Genomic DNA, 17,757 nt, shown 5'->3' with positions numbered 1-17,757 from the left:
CACCTTGGTTTGTTTTCTTTATTTTATAAATGCAGCAAAGTTTTGTTGTTAATTATGTGTGGATACAATATAAAAGTAGACCTTCACTAGATTCGATCGATGTCTTGCGCTTATCTGTACGATCTCAAAAGCTGAAAGTGTAAGTTAAGTTCTTTTCAGGGTTATCAGGAGAAGATGCCTCATATGCGGGGATCGACTCCAGAGGGTTAACAAGCCACCAATAGAAAGGTGACCAATTACCAGTAGAGAACCAACAGGGTCCATTACAGTTTCACATTAAAACCAATACAATTCCCATTATAACCAGTAAAACCATTACAAATGATGTGATGTGTCTATAGTTTTTTCAGCAGAGAATATTTACACAACTATCAATACTCTGTTGACTAATTACCAAGCAATGCATAACTTTGTTCAGTCTGTGGTGTAAAAAAAAAAAAAAACACTTAAGCAAAACAAGGTCAGGTCAAAAGTGTCTGAATCGTTTTTGGTCCCAAATTTCTTTTATAAATTTTACTGGTATTCCACTGTATGACGAATTTTGGGGTATAATCTGTCACAGTTTACTTTATATTTTGCTATCATCACTTACATAAATGAAGTATAGTGTTTTGCAAACTCGTTAACGTATATATACACGCACGTCAAAATTATAACTCAACAATTTCTCTTTTGAAATTACAATAAATATCAGATAAAGATAAAAAAAAAAAAAAATTCTCATATTGTAGAAAATATAGACTTATATAATTATATAATATGACATGCTATAAAAATATTTATATAAAACTGTACCTGAGATCAGCCTTTGTATCTCCACTCTTAAAGTTCGCTGGAGGATCCATAGACCAATCACTCCTCAGAGACACACAGCTGGACTCTGCTCCTGATCTCTTCTGATGAACTGAACTACAAACAAAACAGATTTAATCCTTTATGATGATAATCTTTTTTTTAAGCTGTTTAAGTATTTTTCAACAAAAATATATCATGAGGAGGCTTTTTGACCTTTTCATATATATATATATAAATTCTTAATTTTAACTTAAAAGCCAGACATAAAACACGAAGGAGACTCCCAATCTCTCATCATTGAAGGTGATTTAATACAGTGTTTATTCAAGTACCTGCATCCTGGAGAAAACTCTTGATCTGTGGATTTTTGTGTGTCCTCCATGATGAAACAGAATCTGATCTCCAGCACTGACTCTGAATAGAAATGACAAAACAACTCAATAATTCATCTGAACGGATCCTGAGAGAAACAGATCATGAGACGCGGCGTTCACTCAGATACACAATGTTAGTCGTGTGGTTAACAAATGATCAAATAAACCCACACACAACACCAAAAAAATTAAAATAAAAAAGACACCATTAAAACATATAAAAACATATAACATATACATAACATATATATATATAAAAAACTTATACATAACTAAAAATAAAGGTCCTTTAGAGGAAATCTGAAAGCGGAAGTCACTGTAAAACACTCAGCACTCACCTTATTTACACAGATTCACAAAATCCACCGCCTTTCTATGAAGCAGCTACACGAAAATCATGGCTTAGTTCCTATGAAACACTTTGATATTCCGTATAGAATCGATTCTGGCTGTTCTGTTTAAATGGAGAAATATTAACGCTGAACATTTACTTTCACTTTTATTCGAGACACGAAAAACAATGATGACGTCACTCCTCACCTGAAGAGCTTAAGGGAGCATCTTTAAACTCCACACACAGCGGGAAAACGCTTGCGATGTCAAATCATTCGTTCAAATAATGTACACGTTTTAGCATACAAAATCAGTTTTTAAAAAATCTAGCATTTGTAGGGAAAAAGGAGCAGAGTATAAATCAAGCAGCAACCTCACCGTCTCTCTTTTTGAAACCAACACAGAAGTGACTTAAACTATAAAGACTTAAAAGATAAGGCAGTGTAAACTATATTATTAATATAATAAAGATAATAGAGAGGTCGGCAAAAGGTCATGAAAAACTAAATTATGAGCGTTTTTTGGTTGCAAGAATCCCTTACTAATATTATAAGTTGACATCCAGTGGAAAAAATGTAATTATAAATATAACAAATTTGAAACAAAAGTATATGACCCCATTAAAGGGATATTTTGTCATTATTTACTCTCCAAACCTTTATAACGTTTTTCTTCTGCAGAACACACAAAAATTAAGAATTTAAGAATGTTAAAGAATGTCCATATGATGAAAATCACTGGGGTCCAAAACAACATGTCAGTGATTTTCAGTGACATTCTTGAAAATAATTTCTTTCACAGAACAAAAGTAAGTCATACAAGTTTGAACACAACATGACGGTGAGAAAATTATGACAGAACTTGTTTGAATATTCCCTTTATTAATTCTTGCTGCTGTTGCTGTGGAACCTGCATGGACACAAACAGTTCCACAGAATAACCACATAAACAAATGTTTAGAAGAATTCATAACCAAGAGAAGGGGTTGAAAAAGAAAAAAATATAGATTAAGATATATAATGGATACAAATACACTCCCCTCACTGATGACATAAAGAGATCTGAGACACTTCTTTAATAGAAGTGGAAACAGCAGGACAGCAGCAACCACTGAGACCTTTAATTTAAGATTTGTTAAACTGAATATGGCATACTATGTTTCTGATCATTGTGATTCTTAGCTTTACTGTTCATGCAAATCAGTGATTTATTACCTTCGTGTGCCAAATCAATGCAGATTTGTTTTTCTTCATCCAACTCAGTAACAATATGTACCCCAACTGCTCTTCTTTGGCACACGTTGATCACTGTTTGTGCCACCAGACTCTGTCTGTGACACTTACCCCAACTGACCTTGGCCTCTTTTGATACAAATCTTGGCCAGATAGATCATCTATCTACAAAATAAATCTGGACATCTAATCAAACAGACCTTGGATTATTTTTGATCTTGTTTGCTTTGTCCTGTCAAAGAAAGTGTTTTTTTTTTTTTTTACTGCTACACTATGTTGCTACAAACAAGCAATATGTTGTCTTGAGATTGATCCAGCTGAAATATCAATAGGAAGTCCTACAAAAGAGTTTGCAGAAAGGTGCATGTTAGTATGGGAAAAACATCTCAATGATTTGCAAAGATAACAATATAGTTCAGCTAAACATATGTGGACACCTAACCTGACCATCACTCCTAACTGAGCATCCCATTAAAACTGGGAATGCAGTGAAACTTGCTTTGTAATAACAACCAAATGCATAAATGTGATAAAATGTTAAAGTCACTATCTATCTATCTATCTATCTATCTATCTATCTATATATCTATCTATCTATCTATCTATCTTCATAGCAACACTCTATCAACTATCCAAACCAAGCAACCACCCCGAGTACCCTAGCAACCGCATAGCAACACCCCAGCAACCACCCGAGTACCCTAGCAACCGCATAGCAACACCTAAGCAACCACCTTAGACATGAATAATTACTTTAAATTGGCAGAATTTCAACTTTTTTGGAGGCAAACAATACTGTCAAAACTTCTACAGGCCAACATTAGTTATGTTAAATGATGAACATTTTACCTCAGAGGGCAATTCTACATGTACTCGCATAATCACGTTAAGGCATCTGAGACGACAGATTAATACAGTTTTATTAAGTATCAGACAGTGACAGAAGTTAATAATGAGTGAATACATCATATACCCCATCCAAATCTTGTTTTTTGACTTGTGTTTATATATGGACTATTTTAAATCTGCGGAGTAACCCAGTTCCTGTGTGACTTGTCATAGAAATGTCTGTGTGTATATGCAGTGTGATCTCACATATCTGTGTGCCAGTGACTGTGCATGTGTGTTTGATATAGCCAGCATATTAATATAAAACTGTTATTATACTGACTGGAACATTCTATTGATTACACAGTTTGAAAGCACACCTTTCAGCCAATCATCATTTTCAGCGTCTGTAGACCTACTCATGGGTGAATTTAACCCATAATCATGATGAACTCAATTTCATGATGAACTTCACACAGTTGAACTGAATCATTGCTATTAAAACAATCTGTATTTTGTTTACTTTATTTAATAGGATGGAACAAACATGGAATTCCTTAACCGAGCAGAGTCCACAAAACCCCATCTATTTGTCATGGCGATTAGAAAATGCCAACAGACCTCTCAGGCATTGATCTTAATCAATGGACAGGTAAGGATATTCTGGACAATTTTCAAAAGGAATTGCAAACTGTATATTTAATTGAATTTTTCCACATGTGGACATACAAATTGCGATTGTTTAAATTGCGAACAGACAATTGTGCCAAATAAAATAATTCATAAATAATTTTGTAGTTTTTACACCAAATCTCTCACTGTTTGCACTCTGATGCACTTCAGCAAAACAACATTGCAGTTCTACTCTTATTTGCCTATTTGCATCTTACCCTATATTTTATTCCTCTGGTGAAAAGCATTTGGTTAATGGTGAGTATTGACCAATAGTGGCTCCCACTGTTAGCAGGGGATAGTAGCTGCATTTGGCGATCTCTCGGAGTGCCAGCTGCCTTTAGTAGCGCCTTTATCTCCATTGTTCAAAGCATTTGGCACAATCGCCTGTGAGTGACGTCACCTCCCGATAAAAACACGCCCCATAGTATGGTCCCACCCCTGACACGGATTGACAGGTTTGCATGTGAGGCATTGGAAATTCAGATGCAAAAGTAATTGCGATTCCATTTGAGTTTTTTGGCAGGTTACATGTGCGACACAGTGAAAAAGAGACGTGGTAATTAATAACACCCAATGTACTTGTTCTTAAGAGGCATCTACCGTAACATTAGTCTGTTTCTCTCTTATTCCGAAGTCACTGTAGCCCCCCGGATCCAGTCAGTATCCAGATCAGATGGTGGATCAGCACTTGTGTTGCTTTCATCAATGAAAATTAACGAACCTTTATTCACGTGACGAAAACTAGACGAGACACAACATAAATGCTGGCCATGTGACGATAACTATAATTAAATGTATAATGCAATATTGTTGACAAATAAAAATGAGAGTAAGTAAATGTGGTTTTCAAAATAAAAGCTATGCTAAAATATCTCTTCATTTTCGTTGACCAAAACGAGATGAAACAGAATATTATAACATTATTTCATCTCGTTTAGTCGCTCCCATTCCAGAGCCCGTCTACGGAGAGCCTTCCCATGTCTCACTTCAGGGTCTGCATCAGGTCGCACTGCACAGACGCAGACAACGTCACTTCCTCAAGCCCCACTCACAGCATTATTTAGAACACGACAACAAACAAAGTTAAGAAAGTTGTAAAGAAAGGGACTGATGTGTGTACTTCTAACATGTTTGGTTGGTAAAATAAAAGTTGTAAATTCAAATCAGAGTGTCTTCCGTGTCTGGTATGGATGTATTCTTGAGTCTATAAGGTAACAATAATATAATAAGATAACCTTGTTTGAAATGTGTTTGGCTAAAAGAAAATTTTGGTTCATCTATACTACTAGGTACTTACACTATATTGACTGGGGGGGTAAATAGAATTGCACAGATTTGATTGCACAGATACTATTTAAACTGAACTGAACTGAATCAATGAGGAACTGACATTAACTGAAAATTGAGTGTTTACTGTTGTCCTTTTGCATTATTACACACTATTTTCCTATTTAATACTGTAAAGATGCTTTAACACTGTATTTTTTAAATATGACAGGCTCATTTCTCATAATACATGGAAAATACAGCTGCAAATGGACTTTTTTGCTTTTCCATTTGAAATTTGGCAGTCACTGTGCATTCGTGAAAACACAAACAGTAATGCAAGATTTGCAATTGTGTTTGGATTATGTCACATAGATTTTGCTTCAACGCTTTCTAAGTGTTTGACGATAGTTCACCCAAAAATGAAAATTCTGTCATTAATTACTCACCCTGGTCTGAAAGCTCTTGGATTTCATCCAAACTATCTTAACTTGTGTTCCGAAGATGAACGAAGGTCTTAAGGGTTTGTAACGACATGAGGGTGAGTAATAAATGACCGAATTTTAATTTTTTGGGTGAACTATACCTAAGCAGTGTACATCTACCTAGGAGTCTTTATATACCTGATATAAATTTTAGGACATCTTTAAATGATTTTGCATTCTCTGTCTTTTTAAATTTTAATTGTCAATGTCATTTACTGTGTATTTAAATAGTTAAACATGTCAAAATGTATTAGTTAAACAGCTATACACAGGTCATTCAGAACTAATTTTCTTATTTATTGCAACTGTATTTCTGTGATTTTTGCATTTGCTGGAAAAAAAAGAAAGAAAATTGCATGTTGTTTGTCATTGGTACAAATTTGGACACATTTGTGAATGTCAGATGGCATTAAAAATATTTTTTTAATAGTCTAAAGAACCTGTATTCTTCATTATTTATTAATCCATGATTGTCTTGTTAAGCATATGCGAAATTATGAGAATAACCCAGCAAGAATAACCCAGAACCACAAAAATGCAAACACACAAATGGTAAAAATGACTATATCTTGGGTTTTCTCAACAACCCAAAAATGTATAAACCAGCATTACTTTAACCCAGCACGTGTTCTGTCCAATATTTACCCAGCGCTGGGTTGTCAATTGGGTTATTTTTAACCCAGCCATTTTTAGAGTGTATGGGGTCATTACAAGTTTTAAGAAATTACTTTAATTCATTGTACAGATAGGCTTTGTTTGTGGGGCTTGTTTACAATAAAACCTTTATTTAACCTTAATTTTAAACAAAGTTTGTTTTATCACCTGTTTTTGTATAGGTCCTGAGACCATTCCTGGAGGTGACAGAGGAAATGTCTGCTGAAAGCCACGTCACATCCACATTAATTGTCTTGGTGCACAACTTGCAGAAGCTGACTGGAAGTATGGCAAACACTTATGCTCCAGAGTCTGTTGGTCAGAGGCTAGCTAGCTCTTTAAACAAGCACCTGACCAAAAGATGTGGCGACTATGAATCAACTAGGTTTGTATAGATTAGTTATATACTGAGAGATATACTGAAATTAATCAATTTATAACTAAAGTTGTTTAATTTGCCAAATGTACAACTTTAAGATTTCTTGCAGTGTCAATGTTGCTGGATCCTCGATTTAAAAAAGTAGCATTCGGCATGGATACAAACACAGACAGCGCTGTTCAAGCGTTGACATCCGAGGCCGGCCAGCTTAATGCAGAATATCAACCGGAGGCAACGACTTCTGTTTCACTGCGCATACAACAAACTGGGGCTAGCTGTGTGTGGTCTGATTTTGATTTGAAGGTTAGATTTTGTCATCAGATTCTTGGACAAACTGTTAATTAGGGGTGTGTAATGAGATTGTGCGATATTAAAATGTGGCAAGATTTCTCTTCAAGTGAAAAGCTGTCCCGCGACATCACCATGACAAAGCATGAAATTAGCATAGAATATGCCACTGCTACGTTTACATTACATTACGGTGTCCACTGCAGCACTGCCTCTTTTTTCTTCTTTTATTAAGACTTTTTTTTATAGAATTGAAAAAACTAATTCAGTTTGATATCGGTCGCTTCAATTGTAAACTGTTTTAAACGTCTGCTCTGCTCATCCAGCACGAGCTGCTGATATCAAAGCTATCTTAGGCTGGGCTGTGTGGGTATAACACCTCTGCTCTGGTCTCTGTTTGCACTTTGAATATTGAGAGAGTTCTTTGATTATGGTTGCATTTATTGTTTGCATTTAATAAGACTAAGAAAAAAACTGAATAAAACAGAATTTTTATTTCTATGTTCAATTTGTGGAAAGGAGTTAATTTTAGGAGGTCAAACGTGCAGCCTCAGTCAGAAGTTCTGGAAGCTCATAATTCATGTACAGTGAGGTCTGAAGGGAATCATGTGAAATCATACAGGAGAAAAGCCAGTCAGTTGAGTTTGTGGCAAAAACCTTTCACAGTGCTTGTATATTGTCTTTCAGTGCATTTGATAATTCATACTCAGAAAGTAGAACTGAAATGACATTCATTACAAGATGATTAGTTATAACATTTCAAAATGTACCTGCAGAATATTTTTCCAGTCATTAATTTTTATCATTGAGGATTTCTTAAAAATACAGAAAAAAGCTTCTCTTCGTTCTTGTGAACCCAATCTCGTGTCTCGTGAGCTAAGTGTCTCGTCACACACCCCTACTGTTAATAAATGAGAAAATTAGAATGTTATGTGTTTTTCTTTTTCTCCCTCCTGAATTCAGGGATTAATAGGCAAGATTTTTCTTACACTGCTATTTGAAAAACAACCACGTACAGAGGAGACTGACGCTATCAGTGACTACGTTTACATGGGCAGCAGTAATCTAATTATTGACCTTATTCTGAATAAGACAATATTCTGATTAAGGTGTTTACATGAGTTGCTTTTAGATTATTCTGTTCATGTTCCCGTTTTACATGTTACAGATCGATTAATGGCACACGTCATTACGTCTCCATGCCATGCAGTACAACGTTCCTTCCAGAATTATCAACATACAGTTTGTCTTCGTTATGGTACTATAAACAGATTTTGCTGTTTCATTTTCGAATTTTACGAAAGCTTCAAGTGCAGTTTATTACCCCAAAGCAAAGAATGAGTCACTTCGTCATCGTATTAACAACATTAATAGTTAGATTAAGGAGTGTACATGTCTGTAATGCAGTCCGATAATGCGACTAAAATAGTAATACTCCACGTCTTAATTCGATTTGTGTGTTACTTCGATTATGATTTTAGCTGGATTAAGGTAATTAGAAATCACTGTTTACATGGTAGTTTCTTAATCATAGTATTGTTTTTAGGCTAATCAGGTTAATATCGGAGTATTGTTGTCCATGTAAACATAGTAGAGAAGATGGCACCGCTATATTCTCCCTCCAACAAACCATCTCTCTCTCTCTCTCTCTCTCTCTCTCAGGTAAAACAGCAAATAAACACCAGCGTGGATACCTTCACTGAAGTGAAATTGTACCTCTCACAGCCAAATGTTGTGAGAGGAACAACTCCCTTCAACAAAGCATTTTTTGTGTGATTTGTCTTGTAATGAGTCAAAAGACAAGATGACACAAATGATCAAAGTGTATTTGTTAAAGAAGCAATAAATAATTACACAGTTAAATACAGCTGAAACCACATTACAAAATGACACAAAATAGCAGAAATATCAAACTACTCATTTTCTAATTGGCACTCATGGGTAACCAATCAAACCTTATTCCAGGAACAGGAACTGGCTCCAGAAATAACTTCTTCAGTACTCCAAATGTGTACCTGAGTTCAGGAGGGTTGCTCAAGTTCAGTCCATATATCAGTCCCAGCAACATGGTTTTGCATACTGTAAAACTGCTAAGGTCCTGAAGAACTTTACTCTTCCAACACTTCAACATCTGCTGGACTGTCTTCAATGATGCATTGTATCCTAGAATCACACAAAACTACTCAATAACCAAATTATTGCTGGCAACGTCTGTATCCTAGAAGTATTTAAAAGGATGCAGTACTCAAATTATTGTGTATTTACTTTAACAAAGCATTTATCAACCTTGAACAAAAAAAATTAAAATAAAACTCACCATATACTCCATACTGCTAGGGTCTTAATTTGGATACTTCAATTTCATTAGTCTGAAGATGCAAACAACGAAATTTATTTTCTAAAATTAGGCAAGCAGTCAAGATGGGATTCTAACAAACATAACAGTGGAAAATATAGTACTGGGTCAGATCAGCACAGAAACCCACTGTCCTGCAGAGTTTAGCAATATTCCCAATTAAAGGGATAGTTCACCCAAAAATAAAAATTATATTATTAACTGCTCAACTTTCATGTCGTTCTTAACCTGCAAGATCTTCGGTCATCTTCAGAACACAAATTAAGATATTTTTTATGAAATCCGAGAGCTTTCTGACCCTGCACGGTGAGCAACACAACTGGAATGTTCCCAGACCCAGAGTCGTAGTAAGGACATCAGTAAAACAGTCCATGTGACATCAGTGGTTCAACCGTAATTTTACAAAGCCACAAGAATACTCTTTTGTGCAAAGAAAACAATAATAGCGACTTTATTCAAAATCACATCTTCTGCCATTATCAAACTCTCCATAATGGCGGATGCGTGTGGTGCTGCTGACCTAGAACACGCATGCACTGAGCCTTGTTTACATGCAGAGGAAAGAAATGTTCATGCCTCTTGTTACTCTCCATAATGGCAGAATATGTGATTTGGTGGATAACAATTGTTGAATAAAATTGCTATTTTTGTTTTCTTTGCACAAAAAAGTATTCTTGTAGCTTTGTTAAAGTGTGGTTGAACCATTGATGTCACACGGACTGTTTTAATGATGTTCTTACTACGACTCTGGGTCTGGAACATTTCAGTTGCATTGCAGCCTTTATGGAGGTTCAGAAAGCTCTCGCATTTTCATAAAAATATCATCATTTCTGATCTGAAGATGAATGATGGTCTTACGGGTTTGAAACGACATGAGGGTGAGTAATTAATGACATGTTTATTTTTGGGTGATCTAGCCATTTAAACACACCTGAAGCAGCTAATCAAGGTTCTTACTAGAAGTTCCAGGCAGGTGTGTTAGAGCTAAACTCCACAGAACACTGGCTCTCCTAGAGCAGGTCTGGACACCCCTGCCTTGCATCAAAATAAAATTGTTTTTGGGGGAGGCTAATGCATTCGTAATCTGTCAGTTTATAGTAATACCACATATTTTGTATTTATTGTATTAATAAACCTAATCTTATTATATCTGTCTTTTTTTGTTAATTTCTATAACCCTAAAACTCTGTGGCCAGTGAGAGAATAATGTTTTAAGTGGGCACCAAGAGGATTTAATTATTTGTCCAAACACTCTTCTTCAGTATGCAAACATCTTCGTAAGTTTTTGTGAACGCGACTGCTGTGACTGTTGACGTACGAAACTGCTGACGTGTTCTCTGGTGCGCCCAATAACAAAGAAAACACGTCAGCAGCGTCATATGTCAGCGGCATCACTGCAGTGTTGTGAACGCACTCACAACAGACCCGGAAGAGAAGAAAATTATGAATAAAGTAGTTTTTTGTTATTTTTGGAGCAAAATGTATTTTCGATGCTTCAATAAATTCTAACGGACCCTCTGATGTCACATGGACTACTTTGAAGATGTTTTTATTACCTTTCTGGATGTGGACAGTCAACATGGAGGGGACAGAAAGCTCTCGGACTAAATCTAAAATATCTTATACTGTGTTCTGAAGATGAACGGAGGTCTTACGGGTTTGGAACGACATGAGGGTGAGTCATTAATGACAAAATTTTCATTTTTGGCTGAACTAACCCCTTAAATGTGCTGGCTAGATTCACTTATAATACTTCGTCATTAAAACTCAACAAGGATTTATGAAATCATGGCCACGAATTAACATCGTAGTAATGAATAAATCTAGCTCACGAATTCTTAATTTGGTGGGAATTAATTATTAATTCATAGTTAGCAGTTCTCACTATGTAAACTTCGCACCGTTTAAACGTTATAAAATAAAACATAATTAAATATCGGTACTCACCGTCTGATTGCTGTCCACGTCGTCCGTGTTGATCCAGTAAAAAACTAGGGTCCTAGAACTGCAGCCTCCGGTTGTGCAGGAATACCCTTCTCCTGCCGGTGTCATGAGAAATCGAGTCCGCTTATTGATCCCATTCATAGATATACATAATAAAGGCTAGATGTCTTACAGCGGAGTCTCTGACGTCATCACCGGAGACCATCTCGTCACAGACGAGCTTTCTGGCGCTCTGTGGTACCTGATGAGTGATCTGCACGAACACTACTTAAGTTTAGTTGCACATGATTTCCAATTGGTTTGGTTTGTTAAACACATCTCACATTATGATACAGGACATTGCTGGCTTTATAGGAGAAGATGCCAAACTTTTGTGCAGCCTACAGATGCTCCAATCGCCGTAGTCTCAAAACGAGAGCCCGTGGATCACCTTTCACCTGTAAGATATGACAATATTATGATTATATTTGGGATAATCGTTAGTTACTTAGTGGATGTGTGTACAGTACCGGTCCTGTTACACAGGAGCAGCGGGACTATGACATCATAGTATTACAAGATTGTTGTTGACCCAAAGCTTTTTACAAGTTTGTTCACACAATCACAGAATGTTTCTTTTCTTCGGGATGAGGACTTTGACAGAACGGGGCAGAATGTCCGGCTTAAAGATGCTGTTGTGCCAAACATTTTTAACTTTCCAGCTCATCTTCAAAGGGTATGTGTATCATTGACCAACAATAATTCAAGGTGTATAAGATTGATATATCAATATGTGATTAAATGTCACTTTAGTTTTTGTTTCTGCAAGTTATATAATGTGGTGTTTATTACAGCACATTTAAGACACTCAGAACTTCTTTACTTTATTTTAGCTGGTAGCAACAAGAAGCACAAGCACCTCTAGAAGAGCGGAAGACAACCTGCCAGTGGACTTGTCTCAGGATGTACCTCAACATAATGTTGTGAGTGTTTACATGTGGAATGTCAAACAAATGAGAGCATCATGTGGCTTGTTATATTAAATCCTTTATCTTGGTGGTACCCAGAGGTCTATGATGGTGTTAGTAGTAGTCCAAGAGCCCAGTATTATTTGAGGTGGTACTCTGTGTAAAACGTTTGAGAACTACTGGCTATCTCACTTTCTCCGTCGCTCATACACTTGAATGAATAAACGTGTGTGAAACATTGAAACTAAACCCAGGGGTAGGCAGCCTTTACAATCAAAAGAGCCATTTTTGTCCAGAGCCACAAAACATATTTGTGCCTTATAAGTGGACAAGCCTATACAATTTCTTAAATGTATGCTGTTGTGTTTTCTGTTGGAGAATTGGAGAACCTAAACATGTATTTAAGCTCACAGAATTGAAAAGTGAAGATTGAATTGTAAAAAAAGTAACTGATTCATTTCCATATTACTATTATTTATATATTTGTATATTTTGGCAAAACAACAGGGAGCCACTGGAGAGAGGAGTTTGACCACTTGTATGCATTGCCTGCTTGCCCTAAGGCTATAAAGGCCAAACCTGAAGAAGCCTCAGCGAGAGTGAGGAAAACTGCAGCGGGAGAAGAGTAATGCCTTGAGGAGAGAAAAGAGGTCCAAGATGAACATGCAGACTCTTCTGGAGGAACTGAAGGAGAAAGATCTCATCAACGAAGAGCTGAAAGACAACCTTGAATGCTACTCTGGTAAAATAAAAATATTACATTGAATATTTGGTGTATTTTATGTTTGTCTTTGTTGACTTCCTAGTTACTATTAAAAGGATACCTACTGAATCACTTTGCTAATTGGATTTCAGATCTTCCGGTTCATCTCCTGTTGAGGCAGGGCATAGAGTAGAACATAGATTACGCTCCATCTGCATGGTCCAAAGGCATATCACTACCTGAGAGAGACCCTGCATATTCACCTGCCACATCCCAGTTCACTGCAAAGGTATTCTTCATGATGTTTAATTTTATACTGAATTACATTAAGCACTACAGACAATATTATCATGAATGGTTAAACTTACTGATCTAACAGCTCATGTCTCATGCTGATACATGTTGATATTATAGCTATTTTTTTTTGTGTGTCCACAATAGGGATGCTTGGGTTAGTGGTTAAATGTCTACTTTTTAATTTTACTAAGGTGGCTGAGCTCTCTCGATGCCGGACCTGGTTTCAATAAAATGATGTTGGACATGCTGAAAAGACAGCGTCAGGAAGACGAGGTCAAGTACAGATGTGTCACTCTGATGCTGGATGCCATGTCCATCAAAAATCACGTCCAGTATGATCCTCAGACACAAACAATGTTTGGATATGTGGACACGGGGGATCGATTGAATGAGACTGACATGGCTTCCGATGTTCTTGTGTTTATGGTGGCTGGGCTTCAAGGTTATCGGAAAGCTCCAATTGCGTATTATTTGACCAAGTCCCTCACAGCACAATCACAGACAGTCTTAGTAGAGCATGCATTAGAAGAGCTGCATCGTCGTCAGATAAGAGTGGTGTGCATGACAATGTCAGTATGTGCACTCAACTTGGGTGCGATCTAAAAGCAGACCCCTGTGAGCCCTTGAAGGCCCATTTCCCACATCCAGTAACCCATGACGATGTTTTTGTTATGATGGATGCTTGGCCACATGTTCATTGTTGCATACATTATTGCACATACTTTGCTCTGGTTGACTCTGTCAAAGTGCTTTTTATATATTTTGATTGTATTTACATAATTGTGCAGAACATGGTGCTTTACATTTGACGTGTGCAGTGAAAAAAAAATCTGATTCTGCAGGCATACAGCCCAATTAGAAGCACTACTGGCACTATCAATTGGAAGTACATAGTTCATCTGAACAATGTCCAAAAGAAAAGTGGACTACATGCTGCCAACAGAGTCACAGATAAGCATGTGAACTTTGCTAATCAGAAGATGAAGGTGTATTTGTATGATGATTAATGTATAGAGGGGCGCAATAGTAATGGGCTCTAGGGCTTTATTGTTTTTATACTTTTTGATGATGTTTGTATCTTGTAGTGCTAATTTGTACTTCATTTCTCCTTATAAACTCAATCAAGGTCTCCCTGGCTGCCCAGACTTTGAGTTAGGGATTTGCATCATTTGACCAAAATCATTTCTAACATTTGAGTGATTAATTGGTTTAACCCCTTTATCCCTTTAACACCCACCAAAAGGTGAATGCCACCAGGATTAACCCTTTATCTTTTTCTAATCAAATTCAACAATATGCAAGAACTTGGATAAAACTGTTTATACCTACCTCATACTTACCTCAGAGGCACCCTTATTGTCCCATGTCAGATTTACAGGTGTAAAGCAGTGCAGCAATTTAATTTTAAAAAGCATAGCCACAGAGGAAATGGAGAGAAATCAAACTATGCCTCATACTTGGGTGTTTGCTATCTGATACCTGCTATAGTGATGATTTCAGTGCTTCCAGTTAATTTAGATATTTGTTTATAGATAACAGACAGGCTGTTTAGCATCTTGAACAGTCGCAATCCCAGAGCCCAAGGGTTCAAAGCCCCCCTTGGTTCTAGGAATTGGACAAGCACCAGGGAGTTATTGTCAAAAGCCAGGGGGTACTTGCTCACTTTGAAGATGGAAGATGGCAAGCCCCTTTACCGAACAAAGAGGTCTTTTAAAAATCGTGACTGTTGTATTAGTGATGCACCGACACCATTTGTAGTCGCCAATACCCAGTACAAATTCTTTATTATAATTACATTATCAGAATGAGGTGGCTGATTTAGAAAATATGTTTTTATTTTATTCTTCGTTTGATGTATACAAGTAGTCAATTTACAAATCATTAAATTATCTAAGGTAAAACTCTACCGGTTTCAGTGCATCCCTCAAGTCCATGATATAAGTTCATGAGATGCTCTGTTCTCTTGTTTATCTATCTTCTGCATTGAGTTCATAAGATGCTCTTTTCTGTCTGAATAGAGTTCATAAAGTGGTACGTATTATTAATATGATACTATCTTGCTCCTATGTGTTTGCTGTCTGCAAATTTGTTTCAGTTCTGATTCTCTTGTATTCAGTTTTTTCTCCCCCAGATGCCGGTGTTAAAATGGTATGTATTGGATGGTCTGCAGGTTATGTTGTGAATTGATTCCAGGAGATTTAGTGTCCTAAAAGTAATTTTAAGGATCCTAAACCTCACACTGATTATACTTTTAAGGTCAGGGGATGCAAACTAGTCAGCTTTACACCCAATTATGGCAATTAAGTTAATTGTGTGAAATGTGGATTTGTGTCTGTCCTGAGAAGTGCTGCTCTGGGAGCATTCACCATTTTCACCCTAAACCATTAGTTTGCATCCCTGCTTTCTTGTGTCCTGTTTTGGCAGGATCATTATAGTAATACAGTGTTTGCTTTTGAAGGTTCCTCTCTGTCCTGGGCTTCATTATAAACACTGACACGTTGATGTGGATGGTTCCTGTGCTGCTGGAAGGACAGCGATATGTCCTGACCTACAGCTTCAGCCAGGACCACTTGGAGCTTCTCTTCAGCTTCATCAGAGCCTCCGCTAGGGTTCATCATTTATATTTACCAGCGCTACACTGAGTGACACAAAGTGTCAGCAAATGCTTGTATTGTTTTCAGTTTGTCAGTCCATATGTTTTTATTTTTTGTAAAATGTGTTTTCTGAAGACATACACAGAAGTGTCACAAACCATTTTGAGTATTTAGAAGAATGCCTGTGTTTGACTGAATCTGTTTGCAGAATTGATCACCACTGATACAGTCTGAATTGTATGATCATGTCATTCAACTTTAATTTATGTGGAACGATCATTCAGGGATGGCTAGTTCTAATTTGTTTTTTTTGTTTGTTTTTTTAAAGCATAAAAACATTTTAAAGCATATTTGAATATCTGTGTACTATACTCGTATAGCTTGTGTGTTTTTTTAAGGTGGCTGGAATAACAACCCTAATGCCAGCCAGTTGAAGTACATCTTTAGGAAGCTGATGGCCCGGTGTGCAGAGGCAATGTGACGCACAGGATGACCCAGAGTCCCTACCAGCTGTCATCCACACCTCTACAAGCCTGTCAGCTGTAGATATGAGGAGAAGATCTTCCATCCCCGTTTGCTGACATTCCTGCCCTAGTTCATGACCACAGCTACCTTCCCGTCCGCTTCCATGGTCTTGTGGACTAACCTTACCTTACAGAGCAACAACATGCAACAGAAGCTCAATAAAACCGTCCTTTTCAAAGTGCATTAGCCCTTTTTTATCTCTGTCCTCCACAGTAGTGTAGTTCTCTCTACAGGGTGGGGATTTCAACAAGCAGCATTTCTTTATGTATATTTGTAAAGGGGAATCTTGTACCTATTTTTTTTATTGCAAGTAAATGTCACTTTTATAATAGTTTAAAAATAGAGACTTTTGTGTAATTATTCCATATTTTGTGTAGTCATTCTGTATCAGGACCCCTGACATACAATCCAAATAGTCTACAAGAAACTTCAGAGTGTTACCTTTCATTTGAGACCAGGATTCTATTGTCAGTATGCATTTTGGGTAATTTTTGGGAAACAATGTCAATATTCAATATGGCAATCCAAAAGTCCTATGGGGAGTTTCCATAGAGCATTTGACAAAACACATGAGCATACCTTGGCAAATAAATGGTCTAAAGTACTCTTATTTCATTCTGTATTGATATATATATATATAGAGCAGCTTCACAAGAACTGGTGCTTGGACTCAGTTGTGTTTCTAAAGTCATATCAAGTGACCTAGAGGCTGAAATGTGGTCAGTTGAGAAAAAAACAATATTCTAGCCCTCTATAACTCTGTGCCAGTACTTCACACAATTATTCTGATTGTTTCCTAAGAATCTACAGGGTCTCAGCTTTCTAAAGAGGTCAGGTGTTTGATGGTAATGCCTGAAAATATCTGGGAACAGCGATCTCTGAAGTAGGCACAGAGCAATGTCGAGGGGAAAAGCCTAGTAAATGGCCCAACCCTGAAGAAGTTAAAAAAAAAATTTAATAAAACAAAAATATTCATATTAGAAAAGTGTATATATATATATATCTCATGTTGCCATTTTGTACACTGAGTTTTAGATTTGCATTAGCGTTTGTAATTTGTCATTTTGTTTTCAGAATTGTAA

The 17,757-nt window shown here is 36.7% G+C and overlaps 2 protein-coding genes and 2 long non-coding RNA genes across 4 annotated transcripts in view; 3 read left to right on the top strand and 1 right to left on the bottom strand.

The window, feature by feature from the left end:
- Positions 1–1,798, bottom strand: part of LOC122138547 (NACHT, LRR and PYD domains-containing protein 3-like) — a 788,161-nt gene extending 786,363 nt beyond the window's left edge. Inside the window, exon 1 of the mRNA XM_042731928.1 lies at positions 1,508–1,798. The gene's annotated coding sequence lies outside the window, so the exon portion shown is untranslated. The remainder of the gene's footprint in view (positions 1–1,507) is intronic.
- The window catches only part of LOC109075406 (NACHT, LRR and PYD domains-containing protein 3-like), a 441,226-nt gene that overhangs the window by 290,485 nt on the left and 132,984 nt on the right, over positions 1–17,757 (top strand). The gene's annotated exons all lie outside the window — the stretch shown is intronic.
- LOC109047812 lies at positions 6,792–9,413 on the top strand. The gene is made up of 3 exons (XR_006155679.1): positions 6,792–7,027; positions 7,120–7,324; positions 8,972–9,413. It is a non-coding gene; the product is annotated as an uncharacterized LOC109047812 (long non-coding RNA).
- LOC122138563 lies at positions 13,460–15,172 on the top strand. Its single transcript, XR_006155682.1, has 2 exons — positions 13,460–13,548; positions 13,748–15,172. It is a non-coding gene; the product is annotated as an uncharacterized LOC122138563 (long non-coding RNA).

Source organism: Cyprinus carpio, chromosome B9 (genome assembly GCF_018340385.1).
Source record: "Cyprinus carpio isolate SPL01 chromosome B9, ASM1834038v1, whole genome shotgun sequence".
Lineage (NCBI taxonomy): Eukaryota > Metazoa > Chordata > Actinopteri > Cypriniformes > Cyprinidae > Cyprinus > Cyprinus carpio.
The sequence above is the reverse complement of the archived record's forward strand: the minus strand, read 5'-3'. Positions and strand labels throughout refer to the sequence as shown.